The following is a 20853-nucleotide window of genomic DNA, read 5'->3' as shown; positions in this document are numbered from 1 at the left end:
CTGTCCAGCACCTGCCTGTCTCCCCCCCTCACTGCCCAGCATCTGCCTGTCTCCCCCTCTCACTGTCCAGCACCTGCCTGTCTTCCCCTCTCACTGCCCAGCATCTGCCTGTCTCCCCCTCTCACTGCCCGGAATCTTCCTGTCTCCCCCTCTCACTGCCCAACATCTGCCTGTCTTCCCCTCTCACTGTCCAGCACCTGCCTGTCTTCCCCTCTCACTGCCCAGCATCTGCCTGTCTCCCCCTCTCACTGTCCAGCACCTGCCTGTCTTCCCCTCTCACTGTCCAGCACCTGCCTGTCTCCCCCTCTCACTGCCTTGAATCTGCCTGTCTCCCCCTCTCACTGCGCCTGTCTCCCCCTCTATCTGCTCAGCACCTGCCTGTCTCCCCCTCTCACTGTCCAGCACCTGCCTGTCTCCCCTTCTCACTGCCCAGCATCTGCCTGACTCCCCCTCTCACTGCCCAGCATCTGCCTGTCTCCCCGTCTCACTGCCCAGCATCTGCCTGTCTCCCCCTCTCACTGCCCAGCATCTGCCTGTCTCCCCTTCTCACTGCCCAGCATCTGCCTATCTCCCCCTCTCATTGCGCCTTTCTCCCCCTCTCTCTGCCCAGCATCTGCCTTTATCCCCCTCTCTCTGCCCAGCATCTGCCTGTCTCCCCCTCTCTCCGCCCAGCATCTGCCTGTCTCCCACTCTCACTGTCCAGCACCTGCCTTTCTCCCCCTCTCTCTGCCCAGCATCTGCCTGTCTCCCCCTCTCTCTGCCCAGCATCTTCCTGTCTCCCCCTCTCACTGTCCAGCACCTGCCTGTCTCCCCCTCTCTCTGCCCAGCATCTGCCTGTCTCCCCCTCTCTCTGCCCAGCATCTGCCTGTCTCCCCCTCTCACTGCGCCTTTCTCCCCCTCTCTCTGCCCAGCATCTGCCTTTCTCCCCTCTCGCTGCCCAGCATCTGCCTGTCTCCCCCTCTCTCTGCCCAGCATCTGCCTGTCTCCCCCTCTCTCTGCCCAGCATCTGCCTGTCTACCCCTCTCACTGCCCAGCATCTGCCTGTCTCCCCCTCTCTCTGCCCAGCATCTGCCTGTCACCCCTCTCACTGTCCAGCATCTGCCTGTCTCCCCCTCTCTCTGCCCAGCATCTGCCTGTCTCCCCCTCTCTCTGCCCAGCATCTGCCTGTCTCCCCTCTCACTGTCCAGCACCTGCCTGTCTCCCCCTCTCTCTGCCCAGCATCTGCCTGTCTCCCCCTCTCTCTGCCCAGCATCTGCCTGTCTCCCCCTCTCTCTGCCCAGCATCTGCCTGTCTCCCCCTCTCACTGCCCAGCATCTGCCTGTCTCCCCCTCTCACTGCCCAGCATCTGCCTGTCTCCCCCTCTCTCTGCCCAGCATCTGCCTTTCTCTCCCTCTCTCTGCCCAGCATCTGCCTGTCTCCCCCTCTCTCTGCCAAGCATCTGCCTGTCTCCCCCTCTCTCTGCCCAGCATCTGCCTGTCTCCCCCTCTCTCTGCCCAGCATCTGCCTGTCTACCCCTCTTACTGCCCAGCATCTGCCTGTCTCCCCCCTCACTGTCTGTTATGTCCTGATGTACATCTCTTTATTTCAATGAATCATGCAGTATGAAAATTATGTATTTTATTTCTTATTGGTAATACTTGCATGGTTACAGATAGACATCAGATCCACATGCTTCTCTCCTTCTCCTTCCATTCCTGATCACATGTTCATCTGCGCAGCCAGGTTCTTAAAGGTACACTACCTCATCTAGCTAATGCACATAAACTATCTTCATAGATACTACACTGCCCAGCATCTGCCTGTCTCCCCCTCTCACTGCCCAGCATCTGCCTGTCTCCCCCTCTCACTGCCCAGCATCTGTCTGTCTCCCCCTCTCACTGCCCAGCATCTGCCTGTCTCCCCCTCTCACTGCCCAGCATCTGCCTGTCTCCCCCTCTCACTGCCCAGCATCTGCCTGTCTCCCCCTCTCTCTGCCCAGCATCTGCCTGTCTCCCCCTCTCACTGCCCAGCATCTGCCTGTCTCCCCCTCTCTCTGCCCAGCATCTGCCTGTCTCCCCCTCTCACTGCCCAGCATCTGCCTGTCTCCCCCTCTCACTGCCCAGCATCTGCCTGTCTCCCCCTCTCTCTGCCCAGCATCTGCCTGTCTCCCCCTCTCACTGCCCAGCATCTGCCTGTCTCCCCCTCTTACTGCCCAGCATTTGCCTGTCTCCCCCTCTTACTGCCCAGCATCTGCCTGTCTACCCCTCTCACTGCCCAGCATCTGCCTGTCTCCCCCCCTCACTGTCTGTTATGTCCTGATGTACATCTCTTTATTTCAATGAATCATGCAGTATGAAAATTATGTATTTTATTTCTTATTGGTAATATTTGCATGGTTACAGATAGACATCAGATCCACATGCTTCTCTCCTTCTCCTTACTCTCCTTCCATTCCTGATCACATGTTCATCTGCGCAGCCAGATTCTTAAAAGTACACTACCTCATCTAGCTAATGCACATAAACTATCTTCATAGATACTACACTGCCCACCATCTGTCTGTCTCCCCCTCTCACTGCCCAGCATCTGCCTGTCTCCCCCTCTCACTGCCCAGCATCTGTCTGTCTCCCCCTCTCACTGCCCAGCATCTGCCTGTCTCCCCCTCTCACTGCCCAGCATCTGCCTGTCTCCCCCTCTCACTGCCCAGCATCTGCCTGTCTCCCCCTCTCACTGCCCAGCATCTGCCTGTCTCCCCCTCTCACTGCCCAGCATCTGTCTGTCTCCCCCTCTCACTGCCCAGCATCTGCCTGTCTCCCCCTCTCACTGCCCAGCATCTGTCTGTCTCCCCCTCTCACTGCCCAGTATCTGCCTGTCTCCCCCTCTCACTGCCCAGCATCTGTCTGTCTCCCCCTCTCACTGCCCAGCATCTGTCTGTCTCCCCCTCTCTCTGCCCAGCATCTGCCTGTCTACCCCTCTCACTGCCCAGCATCTGCCTGTCTCCCCCCTCACTGTCTGTTATGTCCTGATGTACATCTCTTTATTTCAATGAATCATGCAGTATGAAAATTATGTATTTTATTTCTTATTGGTAATACTTGCATGGTTACAGATAGACATCAGATCCACATGCTTCTCTCCTTCTCCTTCCATTCCTGATCACATGTTCATCTGCGCAGCCAGGTTCTTAAAGGTACACTACCTCATCTAGCTAATGCACATAAACTATCTTCATAGATACTACACTGCCCAGCATCTGCCTGTCTCCCCCTCTCACTGCCCAGCATCTGCCTGTCTCCCCCTCTCACTGCCCAGCATCTGTCTGTCTCCCCCTCTCATTGCCCAGCATCTGCCTGTCTCCCCCTCTCACTGCCCAGCATCTGCCTGTCTCCCCCTCTCACTGCCCAGCATCTGCCTGTCTCCCCCTCTCACTGCCCAGCATCTGCCTGTCTCCCCCTCTCTCTGCCCAGCATCTGCCTGTCTCCCCCTCTCACTGCCCAGCATCTGCCTGTCTCCCCCTCTCTCTGCCCAGCATCTGCCTGTCTCCCCCTCTCACTGCCCAGCATCTGCCTGTCTCCCCCTCTCACTGCCCAGCATCTGCCTGTCTCCCCCTCTCTCTGCCCAGCATCTGCCTGTCTCCCCCTCTCACTGCCCAGCATCTGCCTGTCTCCCCCTCTTACTGCCCAGCATTTGCCTGTCTCCCCCTCTTACTGCCCAGCATCTGCCTGTCTACCCCTCTCACTGCCCAGCATCTGCCTGTCTCCCCCCCTCACTGTCTGTTATGTCCTGATGTACATCTCTTTATTTCAATGAATCATGCAGTATGAAAATTATGTATTTTATTTCTTATTGGTAATATTTGCATGGTTACAGATAGACATCAGATCCACATGCTTCTTTCCTTCTCCTTACTCTCCTTCCATTCCTGATCACATGTTCATCTGCGCAGCCAGATTCTTAAAAGTACACTACCTCATCTAGCTAATGCACATAAACTATCTTCATAGATACTACACTGCCCACCATCTGTCTGTCTCCCCCTCTCACTGCCCAGCATCTGCCTGTCTCCCCCTCTCACTGCCCAGCATCTGTCTGTCTCCCCCTCTCACTGCCCAGCATCTGCCTGTCTCCCCCTCTCACTGCCCAGCATCTGCCTGTCTCCCCCTCTCACTGCCCAGCATCTGCCTGTCTCCCCCTCTCACTGCCCAGCATCTGTCTGTCTCCCCCTCTCACTGCCCAGCATCTGCCTGTCTCCCCCTCTCACTGCCCAGCATCTGTCTGTCTCCCCCTCTCACTGCCCAGCATCTGCCTGTCTCCCCCTCTCACTGCCCAGCATCTGTCTGTCTCCCCCTCTCACTGCCCAGCATCTGTCTGTCTCCCCCTCTCACTGCCCAGCATCTGCCTGTCTCCCCCTCTCACTGCCCTGCATCTGCCTGTCTCCCCCTCTCACTGCCCAGCATCTGCCTGTCTCCCCCTCTCACTGCCCAGCATCTGCCTGTCTCCCCCTCTCACTGCCCAGCATCTGTCAGTCTCCCCCTCTCAGTGCCCAGCATCTGCCTGTCTCCCCCTCTCTCTGCCCAGCATCTGTCTGTCTACCCCTCTCACTGCCCGGAATCTGCCTGTCTCCCCCTCTCACTGTCCAGCATCTGCCTGTCTCCCCCTCTCACTGCCCTGCATCTGTCTGTCTCCCCCTCTCGCTGCCCGGCACCTTCCTGTCTCCCCCTCTCACTGCCCAGCATCTGCCTGTCTCCCCCTCTCACTGCCCTGCATCTGTCTGTCTCCCCCTCTCGCTGCCCGGCACCTTCCTGTCTCCCCCTCTCACTGCCCAGCATCTGCCTGTCTTCCCCTCTCACTGCCCAGCATCTGCCTGTCTCCCCCTCTCACTGCCCAGCATCTGCCTGTCTCCCCCTCTCACTGCCGAGCATCTGCCTGTCTCCCCCTCTCACTGCCCAGCATCTGTCTGTCTCCCCCTCTCACTGCCCAGCATCTGTCTGTCTCCCCCTCTCGCTGCCCGGCACCTTCCTGTCTCCCACTCTCTCTGCCCAGCATTTGCCTGTCTCCCCCTCTCGCTGCCCAGCATCTGCCTGTCTTCCCCTCTCTCTGCCCAGCATCTGCCTGTCTCCCCCTCTATCCCCCTGCTTGGAGGTAAATTCTAACTAGCAGCAACAATCACAATTCTCATTTATAATTTGTCATTGTCGCAATTTATGAAAAATATATTTGTAAGTAGTTAGCGGCAAATGTCACCAGTGACTGCAGTATCCAGCCATACTGTACAGTCTACATTGTGGGACAAACCTTAATTGCCTAGATCCACGACAAGTGGGTAAATTTACTAAGGTGGGAGATTTTTAGAACTGGTGATGTTACCCATGGCAACCAATCAGATTCTTCTTACCATTTTTCTAGCTGCTTCTAGCAGATAATAGATATAATCTGATTGGTTGCTATGGGCAAAATCACCAGTTCTAAAAAATCTCCCACCTTAGTAAATTTACCCCAAGGTGTTAATCTGGGTATGGTCTCGGGAAACTGCACATGTGTGACCCAGCTAGCCAGTTCGCTCACAATCTATCGGAGTAAAAGATGAGTTTAGTGATATCTGTTCAATAAAGTCAATTAAACAAAAAAGAACAGATAAATATCTAAATAAAAATACATTTAAATGTAAACAATGGAGTATATTTACTAAGGTCCCGATTTTGACCGAGATGCCATTTTTTCTTCAAAGTGTCATCTCGGTAATTTACTAAACTCAAATCACGGCAGTGATGAGGGCATTCGTATTTTTTTGGAAGTAGTTGTAAAAAAATACGAATGAATACACCATCGGTCAAAATACGCCAGCAAATTAGTAGAACTCGGTCATTTACTAAAAAGTGCAAATCTCAAAAGAGGAAAACACTGCCGTGAAAAATTACAAATCGCAAAAAAGTGCTAAAAAAAAACAGACCTGCTTTTTATATCCGTGATTGGATAGGCATGCACGGATCCATGAGATCCGTGCATGTATATCAGTGGGAAGGGGTGGGAAAGTGGTTATTTTCACAAAAAAAATTGCGTGGGGTCCCCCCTCCTAAGCATAACCAGCCTCGGGCTCTTTGAGCCGACCCTGGTTGCAAAAATATGGGGGGGAAAATGACAGGGGTTCCCCCATATTTAAGCAACCAGCATCGGGCTCTGCGCCTGGTCCTGGTTCCAAAAATACGGGGGACAAAAAGAGTAGGGGTCCCCCGTATTTTTAAAACCAGCACCGGGCTCCACTAGCTGGACAGATAATGCCACAGCCGGGGGTTACTTTTATATAGTGCCCTGCGGCCGTGGCATCAAAAATCCAACTAGTCACCCCTGGCCGGGGTACCCTGGGGGAGTGGGGACCCCTTCAATCAAGGGGTCCCCCCCCCAGCCACCCAAGGGCCAGGGGTGAAGCCCGAGGCTGTCCCCCCCCATCCAATGGGCTGCGGATGGGGGGGCTGATAGCCTTTTGTGATAATGAAAAGATATTGTTTTTAGTAGCAGTACTACAAGGCCCAGCAAGCCTCCCCCGCATGCTGGTACTTGGAGAACCACAAGTACCAGCAGGCGGCGGAAAAACGGGCCCGCTGGTACCTGTAGTACTACTACTAAAAAAATACCCAAAAAAAGACAAGACACACACACCTTGAAAGTAAAGATTTATTACATACATGCACACAAACATACATACATACTTACCTTATGTTCACACGCAGGTCGGTCCTCTTCTCCAGTAGAATCCAAGGGGTACCTGTTGAATAAATTCTACTCACCAGATCCAGGGTCCCAGGCTCCTCGGGGAATCCTTTTGTAATCCAGGTACTTGATTAAAATAAAAAAACGGACACACGAGCCACGAACTGAAAGGGGCCCCATGTTTTCACATGGGACTCCTTTCCCCGAATGCCAGAAACCCACTCTGACTTCTGTCTAAGTGGGTTTCTTCAGCTAATCAGGGAGCGCCACGTTGTAGCACTCTCCTGATCGGCTGTGTGCTCCTGTACTGAGTGACAGGCGGCACACGGCAGTGTTACAATGTAGCGCCTCTGCGCTACATTGTAACCAATGGTGGGAACTTTCTGCTCAGCGATGACGTCACTTTAGGTCAACCGCAGGGCAGAAAGTTCCCACCATTGGTTACAATGGAGCGCATAGGCGCTACATTGTAACACTGCCGTGTGCCGCCTGTCATACAGTACAGGAGCACACAGCCGATCAAGGGGAGAGTGCTACAACGTGGCGCTCCCTGATTGGCTGAAGAAACCCACTTAGACAGAAGTCAGAGTGGGTTTCTGGCATTCGGGGAAAGGAGTCCCATGTGAAAACATGGGGCCCCTTTCAGTTCGTGGCTCGTGTGTCCGTTTTTTTATTTTAATCAAGTGCCTGGATTACAAAAGGATTCCCCGAGGAGCCTGGGACCCTGGATCTGGTGAGTAGAATTTATTCAACAGGTACCCCTTGGATTCTACTGGAGAAGAGGACCGACCTGCGTGTGAACATAAGGTAAGTATGTATGTATGTTTGTGTGCATGTATGTAATAAATCTTTACTTTCAAGGTGTGTGTGTCTTGTCTTTTTTTGGGTATTTTTTTAGTAGTAGTACTACAGGTACCAGCGGGCCCGTTTTTCCGCCGCCTGCTGGTACTTGTGGTTCTCCAAGTACCAGCATGCGGGGGAGGCTTGCTGGGCCTTGTAGTACTGCTACTAAAAACAATATCTTTTCATTATCACAAAAGGCTATCAGCCCCCCCATCCGCAGCCCATTGGATGGGGGGGGACAGCCTCGGGCTTCACCCCTGGCCCTTGGGTGGCTGGGGGGGGGACCCCTTGATTGAAGGGGTCCCCACTCCCCCAGGGTACCCCGGCCAGGGGTGACTAGTTGGATTTTTGATGCCACGGCCGCAGGGCACTATATAAAAGTAACCCCCGGCTGTGGCATTATCTGTCCAGCTAGTGGAGCCCGGTGCTGGTTTTAAAAATACGGGGGACCCCTACTCTTTTTGTCCCCCGTATTTTTGGAACCAGGACCAGGCGCAGAGCCCGATGCTGGTTGCTTAAATATGGGGGAACCCCTGTCATTTCCCCCCCCATATTTTTGCAACCAGGGTAGGCTCAAAGAGCCCGAGGCTGGTTATGCTTAGGAGGGGGGACCCCACGCATTTTTTTTCTCCGTTTTACAGTGTTTATTTAAAAAAAAAAAAAAAATGAACCCCAGCACGGATCACACAGATCCGGCCGAGATTCAATGTGATAAAGTCGGCAGTGTTTTGCTAATCACTGCCGTAAAAAACGGGGGAAAAACACGAATGACATCGACATCGGAACAAATGAAAAATCCGAATACGGCAGCTTAGTAAATTAGGCGTAATAAATTCAAAAAGTTGCAGTTTTATACTTTCGATGTCATTCGTGATTGAACTTTGACCTTTTTCCGAAAATTACGAATGTTAGTAAATATACCCCAATGTCTAAAAATGTAAAATATGTCTTAGTCATTACTGTTTCTAGAAGTGTCACTAATAATGTAATTATGTAATTAGAAAGTTGCAAATGTTACATAAAGTATAATAGTCACATCCTATAACTGGTAGAAGAACTCAGGGGTTCACTATAAAGAATCCGGCACTCAGAAAATACCACCGCTGTATAAATAATATGTAATAATGTCATAGTGTGATCGGCATACCATTATACTGTATCCCAGCATCAGAAATAAACGTCATTATATCTGAAGAATTAAATATTTATCTCCTATATATTTGCCCAAGTCTGTGACTCTGTGCCCGTAACGCTGGGCGGAGTCACAGGCACAGATCTGGCCAGGAACAGTCCTCTCCCTCTCTCCGCCCAGTCCCCTGTCTCCCTTCTCCCCGTACACTCTCTCTGGTGACACCGCAGCCGCTGACTGTGAGCGGAACTCACACTACCCGCCTCACAGACTAGCGGCTGCTGCAGAGTTCAGGGGGACATGCTGACACTGACAGCCGCACTCGCTCCCCCTCCCACCCGCGGCATCCACCCGTCACTTACCCGCGGTCGCGGGTGAAAAGGGGCGTGGCTTCGCGGAAGGGGGCGTGGCTTCGCGGAAGGGGGCGTGGCTTCACGCCCCGAACCCCGTTTTCGGCACAACTCGCCCCCCCTCCCACCCGCGGCAACCACCGCATCTGCCCCCCACCCGCGGCATCCACCTGTCACCCGCGGTCGCGGGTGAAAAGGGGCATGGCTTCGTGGAAGGGGGCGTGTCTTCGTGAAAGGGGGCGTGGCTCCGCAACCCGACCCCCGTTTTCGGCCTTCACCCAGACACTGCTGAATCTGCAGTGCTGGCTTCTGGACTGTGACAGGAGTCGGCACTTTGGTGTCACCCCTCAGAGGGTAACACCCGGGTGCGGGCCGCACCCCCCGCACCCACGTTGTGGCGCGACTGCGCCCGCCCCCACCCGTAGCACAAACACCCGCCGCATCCACCCACCACCCGCGGCACTCCCGTCCCCTCCCCCACCCAGAGCACAAACACCCGCGCCACCCACCCGCGGAACTCCCGCCCCCTCCCCCACCCGTAGCACCAGCACCCGAGGCAACCAGCCGCATTCGCCCTCCACCCGCGGCACTCCCACCCGCAGTACCAACACCCGCGCCACCTACCCGCGACACCCACCGCATCCACCCACCACCCGTGGCACTCCACCCCCTCCCCCACCCGCAGCACCAACACCTGCACCACACGTGGCACTCGGCCCCCTCCCCCACCCACAGCACCAACACCCGCTGGCCCCCCCTGCGGCACCCAACGCATCCCCCACATCCGCTCCCACCCGCGGCACTCACGCCCCCACCCGTAGCTCCCACACCTGCAGCACCCCCCACCCCTCCCCCACCCGCTGCAACCCTGCCCCTCCCCCATACCCACCTCTCCCCCCTGCTGCACTCTTCACCCAACCCGCACCACCACCGCAACTGCCCCATCCTGCACCCACCCCTCCCCCACCCGCACCACCGCCCCAACCCTAGGAACCCCAGCAGCTGCCTCCCACCACCCAACTGCACCACCACTGCTCCAGCCCCTGCCCCCCCTCCGCACCTGGCCCTCCACCCCCAGCACCCCCCCTCCCCCATCCACGGCACTCCCACACCAGCTTCTCCCACAGCCCTCCCACACCCTCATCACCCCTGCTCCCAACCCCCACCCATGGCACCCCCGCCCCTCTCCTACGCACAGCACCCCTGCTCCCGCACCCCCACCCCTCCCCTACCTGTAGCACCTGCCCCTGCAACCGTGGCACCCTCAAACCCACCACCCCCCCAAATGCACCACACCGGCAAACCACCCCCTCCCCCACCCGTGACACCCCCCACTCCACCCCCATACCCACCTCTCCCCCCGCTACACCCCTGCATCCTCCACTCCACCCGCACCACCACCGCATCTGCCCCTCCTGCACCCACCCCTGCACCCCCTTTCCCACCCACGCCACACCCCCAACCCTCGGAACCCCCGCAGCCGCCTTCCACCCCCCATCCGCACCACCACTGCACCCGCCACTGCCCCCCCACACCTGACCACCACCCATGGCACAACGCCCCCACGCCCAGAACCCCCCCCCCCCTCCCCTACCCACGGCACTCCCACACCAGCTTCTCCCACAGCCCCCCCCCAACCCTCCCAAACCCACATCACCCATGCTCCCAACTCCCCACCCATGGCACCCCGACCCTTCACTACGCACAGCACCCCTGCTCCCGCGCCCCCACCCCTCCCCTACCTGCAGCACCCCCCCACCCGCCCCTGCAACCATAGCACCCTCACACCCACCCACCCCCAACCGCACCACCCCGGCAAACTGCCCCCTCCCCCACCCGCGGCACCCCCGCCACTCCACCCCTATACCCACCTCTCCCCCGCTACACCCCTCCACCCCACCCGCACCACCACCGCATCTGCCCCTCCTGCATCCGCCGCTCCCCCATCCGCAACACCCCTGCTCCCGCACCCCCTCCCCCACCCGCGCCAACCCTTGGAAACCCCCGCAGCCGCTTCCCACACCCCAAACGCAGCACTACTGCACTTGTCCCTGCCCCCCGCACCTGTCCCCACACCCATGGCACCACACTCCCACCCGCAGCCCCCCCTCCCCCACCCACGGCACTTCCACACCAGCTTCTCCCACAACCCCTCCCACTCCCATATCACCCCTGCTCCCAACCCTCCACCCATGGCACCCCGCACCTCCCCTACGTACAGGACCCCTGCTCCCGCACCCCTCCCCTTACTGCAGCACCACCCGCCCCCGCAACCGTGGCACCCTCACACCCACCTCCCACCCAACCGCACCACCCTGCCAAATGGCCCCCACCCACAGCACCCCTGCACCCGCCCCTCCCCAACACCCACGCACCTGCCCCTCCACCACCCGCAACACCACCACAGCCGGCCCTCCTCAACTGCGTTAACCCCGCACCAGCCCCTCTCCCACCCACAGCGCCCTCTGATCCCCTCCCCCATCCGCCCCATCCCCGCACCCGCCTCTCCCCTGCCCGTGGCACATCCGGACCCCCACCACACCCCCACACCCACCACTCCCCCACCCACAGCACCTCCCCCACCCCCATCATCTACAGACACCTCCCCCACCCCCAGCACTTCTACAAACCATCACCCAACCCTCCCCCTCTGCAACCCCACCTCCCCTACATCGCCCCTCCCCCACACACAGCACCTCCAGACCCCCTCCTTCATCCACAGCCTCCTGCACCTGCCCCTCCACCACCAGCATCTACACACCCCAACCCCTTTCCAAACCCCCCAAACTTTTGTGAGTATAGTTGCTACCAATGGACATTGGATTAATTAGAAACACTAATACTGTGGCCATTATGTGTATAAGCAACACTGCTACCTGTGGCCATTGAATAAGTGGCGCTGCTACCTGTGCACACTGTGTGTATAAGCAGCTCTGCTACCTGTGGTCGCTGTGTGTATAAGCGGCTTTGCTACCTGTGGGTATTGTGTGTATACGCCGCTCTGCTACCTGTGGGTATTGTGTGTACACGTGGCTCTGCTACCTGTGCCCATTGTGTGTATAAGCACCTCTGCTACCTTTGGGCACTGTGTATAAGCGCCTCTGCTACCTGGGGGTATTGTGTGTATAAGCGGCTCAGCTAGCTGTGGGCACTGTGTGTATAAGCGTCTCTGCCCCCTGTGGGTATTGTGTGTATAAGCGGTTCTGCTACCTGTGGGTAATGTGTGTACATGTGGCTCTGCTACCTGTGCCCATTGTGTGTATAAGCCCCTCTGCTACCTGTGGGCACTGTGTGTATAAGCGCCTCTGCCCCTGTGGGTATTGTGTGTATAAGCGGTTCTGCTACCTGTGGGTAATGTGTGTACAAGCGGCTCTGCTACCTGTGGGTATTGTGTGTATAAGCGGTTCTGCTACCTGTGGGCATTGTGTGTATAAGCGGCTCTGCTACCTGTGGCCACTGTGTGTATAAGCGCCTCTGCTACCTGTGGGTATTGTGTGTATAAGCGGCTCTGCTACCTGTGGCCATTGTGTGTATAAGCGGCTCTGCTACCTGTGGCCATTGTGTGTATAAGCGGCTCTGCTACCTGTGGGTATTGTGTGTATAAGCGCCTCTGCTACCTGTGGGCACTGTGTGTATAAGCCCCTCTGATACCTGTGGCCACTGTGTGTATAAGCACCTCTGCCCCCTGTGGGTATTGTGTGTATAAGCGGCTCTGCTACCTGTGGGCACTGTGTGTATAAGCGCCTCTGCCCCCTGTGGGTATTGTGTGTATAAGTGGTTCTGCTACCTGTGGGTATTGTGTGTATAAGCGGTTCTGCTACCTGTGGGTATTGTGTGTATAAGCGGCTCTGCTATCTGTGGGCACTGTGTGTATAAGCGCCTCTGCCCCCTGTGGGTATTGTGTGTATAAGCGGTTCTGCTACCTGTGGGTATTGTGTGTATAAGCGGTTCTGCTACCTGTGGGTATTGTGTGTATAAGCAGCTCTGCTATCTGTGGGCACTGTGTGTATAAGCGCCTCTGCCCCCTGTGGGTATTGTGTGTATAAGCGGCTCTGCTACCTGTGGCCACTGTGTGTATAAGCGGCTCTGCTACCTGTGGCCATTGTGTGTATAAGCGGCTCTGCTACCTGTGGCCACAGAACCTTCGTATCTTATCTACAGTGCATTGCTGTTACTCATCTGGTACTTCATAATGCAGACCCTAGCAATATATACTACACTCTACACTATGTTATTCATTGTGCCCTGCGGCCACTCTGCACGCCCTCACAAAGGCCTACGCCCCATTGACAATCGCACGCCCTCGCCCCTTACAATATTTACCCACTGCCATAAAAGAAAAACCAGGTAATACTCCATATAATAACAATTATAGCACAGCTGAAGCCCGTGCAGGGGATAATGGATCGTAGCCCCTTGCAACGGTATTTTCTGTCTAACACCTTCCCTCTCTTTATCCTCTCCCTACCACCCTGACTCTCCCTATCCTTTACCGATCGCACAGCGTTTCTGTACATTCCCTTTCTCTCCCCCTACGCCTCTCTATCTTATCTCAAACGGAACCCATTTCTGTATGCCCTCTATACTGCCCTGCGTTTCTGATTCTGTTATCTACCGCCCTGCGTATGTTCAAAGGCGTGCAGAGGTTAACGGGGCGTAGCCCCTAACGACGGTGTGAAGAGCGCCCGTAGGGCGCGATGAATCACCTAGTAACTTAATATTGCCCATAGTAAATTGTACTAAATATAATCTGAAATGTCATTCAGTTGGGAGAAAATGCTCCACTGGGGAACGGTGCCCAATAAATTATTCCAGTGACTTCTGTAGTGTTTCACACAATCAAATATAGGACAATTCATAATTGTGTGAGTGAAACAAATGGATTTCTATCAAAATAGTTTTTCACTGGATACAATTCTGAATTACTAGGTGCTTCATCGTGCCCTATGGGCGTTCTTCACACCGTTGGAAGGGGCTACACCCCCTTAACCCTTGCACGCCCTTGTGGCGTACAACATTTTTATTATATGGAGTATTACCGCCAATCATAATTGTGTGAGTGGTGAAATATTGCATGGACAAAGGACGTGCGATGGTTAAGGGGCCGTAGCCCCTTGCAATGGCGTGAACGGCGCATGCAGGGCACAATGAATCACCTAGTAGGTGCTGTGGTTGGGGGAGTGGTGGGTGCGGCGGAGACGCGGATGGGGGAGGGGGTTCGGGGGTGCCACGGGTGGGGGATGGGCGGTTGTGGGAGTGCTGTGGGTGGGGGAGGGCTGGATGTGGGTGTGCCGCAGATGCGGGAGGGTGGCCGGAAGTGCTACGGTTGGGAGAGGGGCAGATGGGGTGGGGTGTTTGTGGATGGGGAAGGGGTCAAGAGGTGCTGTGGGTGGGATAGGGTGGGTGCGCCGCGGATGGGGTAGGGTGTAGTAGCACTCCGGATGCGGTTAGGGGTGTAGTAGCGCTGTAGTGAACTGGATGCGCGGTCCCTCATACTTGCTGCTGGCACTGCTATTGCTGTCGAGATCGCACCTAGGCTGCAGCAGTTGACAGGTGGGAGTACGCGGGGCAGTGACACGTGCAGGGCGCGCCCCCAGCAGCTGACAGAGACTCGGGAGAGGGGATCCGGGGATTCTGGCAAAGAGGGGGGCACTGTGCAGAGGGGGGCACAACGTAGAAAGGGACACCGTGCACAGAGCAGAGGGGGGCAAAGAACAGAGGGGACACACCATGCAGAGAGCAAAGGGAGGTACTGTGCACAGAGCAAAGGGGGCACAGCACAGAGGAGGGCACTACGCAGAGGGGGGCACAGCACCGAGAGCAGAGGGGGGCACAGTGCAGAGGTCAGAGGGGGGCACAGCAGAGGGGGGCACAACATAGAGAGCAGATGGGGGCACAGCACAGAGATGACAATAGTGCAGAGGGGGGCACAGTGAAGAGGGGGCACACCGTGCAGAGAGCAGAGGGGGGCACAGCGCAGTGGGGGGCACCATGCAGAGAGCAGAGGGGGGCACAGCGCAGAGTGGGGCACAGTGCAGAGGGCAGATGGAGGCACTGTGCAGAGAGGAAATTAGGTATATATGAGGCAGTATGCAGTGAGGTAAGGCAGACAGCAGGCAGTGGGAAATATTGCCCCAGAATAAGGTGACTGGCAGAGGCTGATCACAGTCACCCTGCACCCACCTTGTGTATCTCCCGGACCTTCTCCACGGGCCGCCCACCAGGAAGCAGATCTCCAGGAGCCCAGAGGGCAGCGGGGAGTCCTCCATCTCCGGGGGTGGCGGAGACCACAGCGGCCCTCACGGATACATGGGTCTTCCCTGATGCTGCTGGGTGGGGCGGCGCCGCGGGGCTGGGTTTCCTTATTACACATTACGGCAGACAGCGTCCCCTCTTTTACACATTACGGCAGACAGCGTGCCCTTGTTACACATTACGGCAGACAGCGTCCCCTTTTGTACACATTACGGCAGACAGCGTCCCCTTATTTACACATTACGGCAGGCAGCGTCCCTATTTTTTACACATTACGGCAGACAGCGTCCCCCTTTATTACACATTACGGCAGACAGCGTCCCCTTATTTACACATTACGGCAGACAGCGTCCCCTTTTTTACACATTACGGTGGACAGAGTCCCCTTATTACACATAACCGCAGACAGCGTCCCCTTTTTTACACATTACGGCAGACAGCATCCCCATTTTTTACACATTAAGGCAGACAGCGTCCCCTTTTTTACACATTACGGCAGACAGCGTCCCCTTTTTTTACACATTACGGCAGACATCGTCCCTCTTTTTTACACATTACGGCAGACAGCATCCCTCTTTTTTACACATTACGGAAGACAGCGTCCCCCTTTTTTTACACATTACGGCAGACAGCGTCCTCTTTTTTACACATTACAGCAGACAGCGTCTCCTTTTTTACACATTACGGCAGACAGTGTCCCCTTATTTAAACACTGCGGCAGACAGAGTCCCCTTTTTACATATTACTACAGATAGAATAGACAGACAGACAGAAAGAATAGATGATACTTACTCTCTCCCCGCTGGCTCAGGCAGTCAGGCTCCTCGGTGAAGCTGCTGGCAGATCCCGGGCAGGGGAGAAGGAGGAGGAGCGAGGGGGACTCGGGAGCCGCAGCAGCGCACTGTAATTGGTGGCGGCACCGCTGCAGCTGTCCCTCTCCTTCCACATAGGCTGGCCGCCAACACTGTGAATGCTGGCATGCGCTTCCCTCATCCCTCCTCCTACTTCTCCCCTGCTCCCGCAGCTGCTGCTCCTCACCTGGCACACAAAGGCGGCTTGTAATGAGTCAGTTTGACTCATTACAATTAGAGATGAGCGCCTGAAATTTTTCGGGTTTTGTGTTTTGGTTTTGGGTTCGGTTCCGCGGCCGTGTTTTGGGTTCGAACGCGTTTTGGCAAAACCTCACCGAATTTTTTTTGTCGGATTCGGGTGTGTTTTGGATTCGGGTGTTTTTTTCAAAAAACACTAAAAAACAGCTTAAATCATAGAATTTGGGGGTCATTTTGATCCCAAAGTATTATTAACCTCAAAAACCATAATTTACACTCATTTTCAGTCTATTCTGAATACCTCACACCTCACAATATTATTTTTAGTCCTAAAATTTGCACCGAGGTCGCTGTGTGAGCAAGATAAGCGACCCTAGTGGCCGACACAAACACCGGGCCCATCTAGGAGTGGCACTGCAGTGTCACGCAGGATGTCCCTTCCAAAAAACCCTCCCCAAACAGCACATGACGCAAAGAAAAAAAGAGGCGCAATGAGGTAGCTGTGTGAGTAAGATTAGCGACCCTAGTGGCCGACACAAACACCGGGCCCATCTAGGAGTGGCACTGCAGTGTCACGCAGGATGGCCCTTCCAAAAAACCCTCCCCAAACAGCACATGACGCAAAGAAAAAAAGAGGCGCAATGAGGTAGCTGTGTGAGTAAGATTAGCGACCCTAGTGGCCGACACAAACACCGGGCCCATCTAGGAGTGGCACTGCAGTGTCACGCAGGATGTCCCTTCCAAAAAACCCTCCCCAAACAGCACATGACGCAAAGAAAAAAAGAGGCGCAATGAGGTAGCTGTGTGAGTAAGATTAGCGACCCTAGTGGCCGACACAAACACCGGGCCCATCTAGGAGTGGCACTGCAGTGTCACGCAGGATGTCCCTTCCAAAAAACCCTCCCCAAACAGCACATGACGCAAAGAAAAAAAGAGGCGCAATGAGGTAGCTGACTGTGTGAGTAAGATTAGCGACCCTAGTGGCCGACACAAACACTGGGCCCATCTAGGAGTGGCACTGCAGTGTCACGCAGGATGTCCCTTCCAAAAAACCCTCCCCAATCAGCACATGATGCAAAGAAAAAGAAAAGAAAAAAGAGGTGCAAGATGGAATTGTCCTTGGGCCCTCCCACCCACCCTTATGTTGTTATAAACAAAACAGGACATGCACACTTTAACCAACCCATCATTTCAGTGACAGGGTCTGCCACACGACTGTGACTGATATGACGGGTTGGTTTGGACCCCCCCAAAAAAAGAAGCAATTAATCTCTCCTTGCACAAACTGGCTCTACAGAGGCAAGATGTCCACCTCATCATCACCCTCCGATATATCACCGTGTACATCCCCCTCCTCACAGATTATCAATTCGTCCCCACTGGAATCCACCATCTCAGCTCCCTGTGTACTTTGTGGAGGCAATTGCTGCTGGTCAATGTCTCCGCGGAGGAATTGATTATAATTCATTTTAATGAACATCATCTTCTCCACATTTTCTGGATGTAACCTCGTACGCCGATTGCTGACAAGGTGAGCGGCGGCACTAAACACTCTTTCGGAGTACACACTTGTGGGAGGGCAACTTAGGTAGAATAAAGCCAGTTTGTGCAAGGGCCTCCAAATTGCCTCTTTTTCCTGCCAGTATAAGTACGGACTGTGTGACGTGCCTACTTGGATGCGGTCACTCATATAATCCTCCACCATTCTATCAATGTTGAGAGAATCATATGCAGTGACAGTAGACGACATGTCCGTAATCGTTGTCAGGTCCTTCAGTCCGGACCAGATGTCAGCATCAGCAGTCGCTCCAGACTGCCCTGCATCACCGCCAGCGGGTGGGCTCGGAATTCTGAGCCTTTTCCTCGCACCCCCAGTTGCGGGAGAATGTGAAGGAGGAGATGTTGACAGGTCGCGTTCCGCTTGACTTGACAATTTTGTCACCAGCAGGTCTTTCAACCCCAGCAGACTTGTGTCTGCCGGAAAGAGAGATCCAAGGTAGGCTTTAAATCTAGGATCGAGCACGGTGGCCAAAATGTAGTGCTCTGATTTCAACAGATTGACCACCCGTGAATCCTTGTTAAGCGAATTAAGGGCTCCATCCACAAGTCCCACATGCCTAGCGGAATCGCTCCGTGTTAGCTCCTCCTTCAATGTCTCCAGCTTCTTCTGCAAAAGCCTGATGAGGGGAATGACCTGACTCAGGCTGGCAGTGTCTGAACTGACTTCACGTGTGGCAAGTTCAAAGGGCATCAGAACCTTGCACAACGTTGAAATCATTCTCCACTGCGCTTGAGACAGGTGCATTCCACCTACTATATCGTGCTCAATTGTATAGGCTTGAATGGCCTTTTGCTGCTCCTCCAACCTCTGAAGCATATAGAGGGTTGAATTCCACCTCGTTACTACTTCTTGCTTCAGATGATGGCAGGGCAGGTTCAGTAGTTTTTGGTGGTGCTCCAGTCTTCTGTACGTGGTGCCTGTACGCCGAAAGTGTCCCGCAATTCTTCTGGCCACCGACAGCATCTCTTGCACGCCCCTGTCGTTTTTTAAAAAATTCTGCACCACCAAATTCAAGGTATGTGCAAAACATGGGACGTGCTGGAATTTGCCCATATTTAATGCACACACAATATTGCTGGCGTTGTCCGATGCCACAAATCCACAGGAGAGTCCAATTGGGGTAAGCCATTCCGCGATGATCTTCCTCAGTTGCCGTAAGAGGTTTTCAGCTGTGTGCGTATTCTGGAAAGCGGTGATACAAAGCGTAGCCTGCCTAGGAAAGAGTTGGCGTTTGCGAGATGATGCTACTGGTGCCGCCGCTGCTGTTCTTGCGGCGGGAGTCCATACATCTACCCAGTGGGCTGTCACAGTCATATAGTCCTGACCCTGCCCTGCTCCACTTGTCCACATGTCCGTGGTTAAGTGGACATTGGGTACAACTGCATTTTTTAGGACACTGGTGAGTCTTTTTCTGACGTCCGTGTACATTCTCGGTATCGCCTGCCTAGAGAAGTGGAACCTAGATGGTATTTGGTAACGGGGGCACACTGCCTCAATAAATTGTCTAGTTCCCTGTGAACTAACGGCGGATACCGGACGCACGTCTAACACCAACATAGTTGTCAAGGCCTCAGTTATCCGCTTTGCAGTAGGATGACTGCTGTGATATTTCATCTTCCTCGCAAAGGACTGTTGGACAGTCAATTGCTTGGTGGAAGTAGTAAAAGTGGTCTTACGACTTCCCCTCTGGGATGACCATCGACTCCCAGCAGCAACAACAGCAGCGCCAGCAGCAGTAGGCGTTACACGCAAGGATGCATCGGAGGAATCCCAGGCAGGAGAGGAATCGTCAGAATTGCCAGTGACATGGCCTGCAGGACTATTGGCATTCCTGGGGAAGGAGGAAATTGACACTGAGGGAGTTGGTGGGGTGGTTTGCGTGAGCTTGGTTACAAGAGGAAGGGATTTACTGGTCAGTGGACTGCTTCCGCTGTCACCCAAAGTTTTTGAACTTGTCACTGACTTATTATGAATGCGCTGCAGGTGACGTATATGGGAGGATGTTCCGAGGTGGTTAACGTCCTTACCCCTACTTATTACAGCTTGACAAAGGGAACACACGGCTTGACACCTGTTGTCCGCATTTCTGGTGAAATACCTCCACACCGAAGAGCTGATTTTTTTGGTATTTTCACCTGGCATGTCAACGGCCATATTCCTCCCACGGACAACAGGTGTCTCCCCGGGTGCCTGACTTAAACAAACCACCTCACCATCAGAATCCTCCTGGTCAATTTCCTCCCCAGCGCCAGCAACACCCATATCCTCCTCATCCTGGTGTACCTCAACACTGACATCTTCAATCTGACTATCAGGAACTGGACTGCGGGTGCTCCTTCCAGCACTTGCAGGGGGCGTGCAAATGGTGGAAGGCGCATGCTCTTCACGTCCAGTGTTGGGAAGGTCAGGCATCGCAACCGACACAATTGGACTCTCCTTGTGGATTTGGGATTTCGAAGAATGCACAGTTCTTTGCTGTGCTGCTTTTGCCAGCTTGAGTCTTTTCATTTTTCTAGCGAGAGGCTGAGTGCTTCCATCCTCATGTGAAGCTGAACCACTAGCCATGAACATAGGCCAGGGCCTCAGCCGTTCCTTGCCACTCCGTGTCGTAAATGGCATATTGGCAAGTTTACGCTTCTCCTCCGACAATTTTATTTTAGGTTTTGGAGTCCTTTTTTTTCTGATATTTGGTGTTTTGGATTTGACATGCTCTGTACTATGACATTGGGCATCGGCCTTGGCAGACGACGTTGCTGGCATTTCATCGTCTCGGCCATGACTAGTGGCAGCAGCTTCAGCACGAGGTGGAAGTGGATCTTGATCTTTCCCTAATTTTGGAACCTCAACATTTTTGTTCTCCATATTTTAATAGGCACAACTAAAAGGCACCTCAGGTAAACAATGGAGATGGATACTAGTATACAATTATGGACTGCCTGCCGAGTGCAGACACAGAGGTAGCCACAGCCGTGAACTACC

This window comes from Pseudophryne corroboree, chromosome 1 (assembly GCF_028390025.1).
Source record: "Pseudophryne corroboree isolate aPseCor3 chromosome 1, aPseCor3.hap2, whole genome shotgun sequence".
In the NCBI taxonomy this organism is placed as follows: domain Eukaryota; kingdom Metazoa; phylum Chordata; class Amphibia; order Anura; family Myobatrachidae; genus Pseudophryne; species Pseudophryne corroboree.
This window is presented reverse-complemented; position numbering follows the sequence as displayed.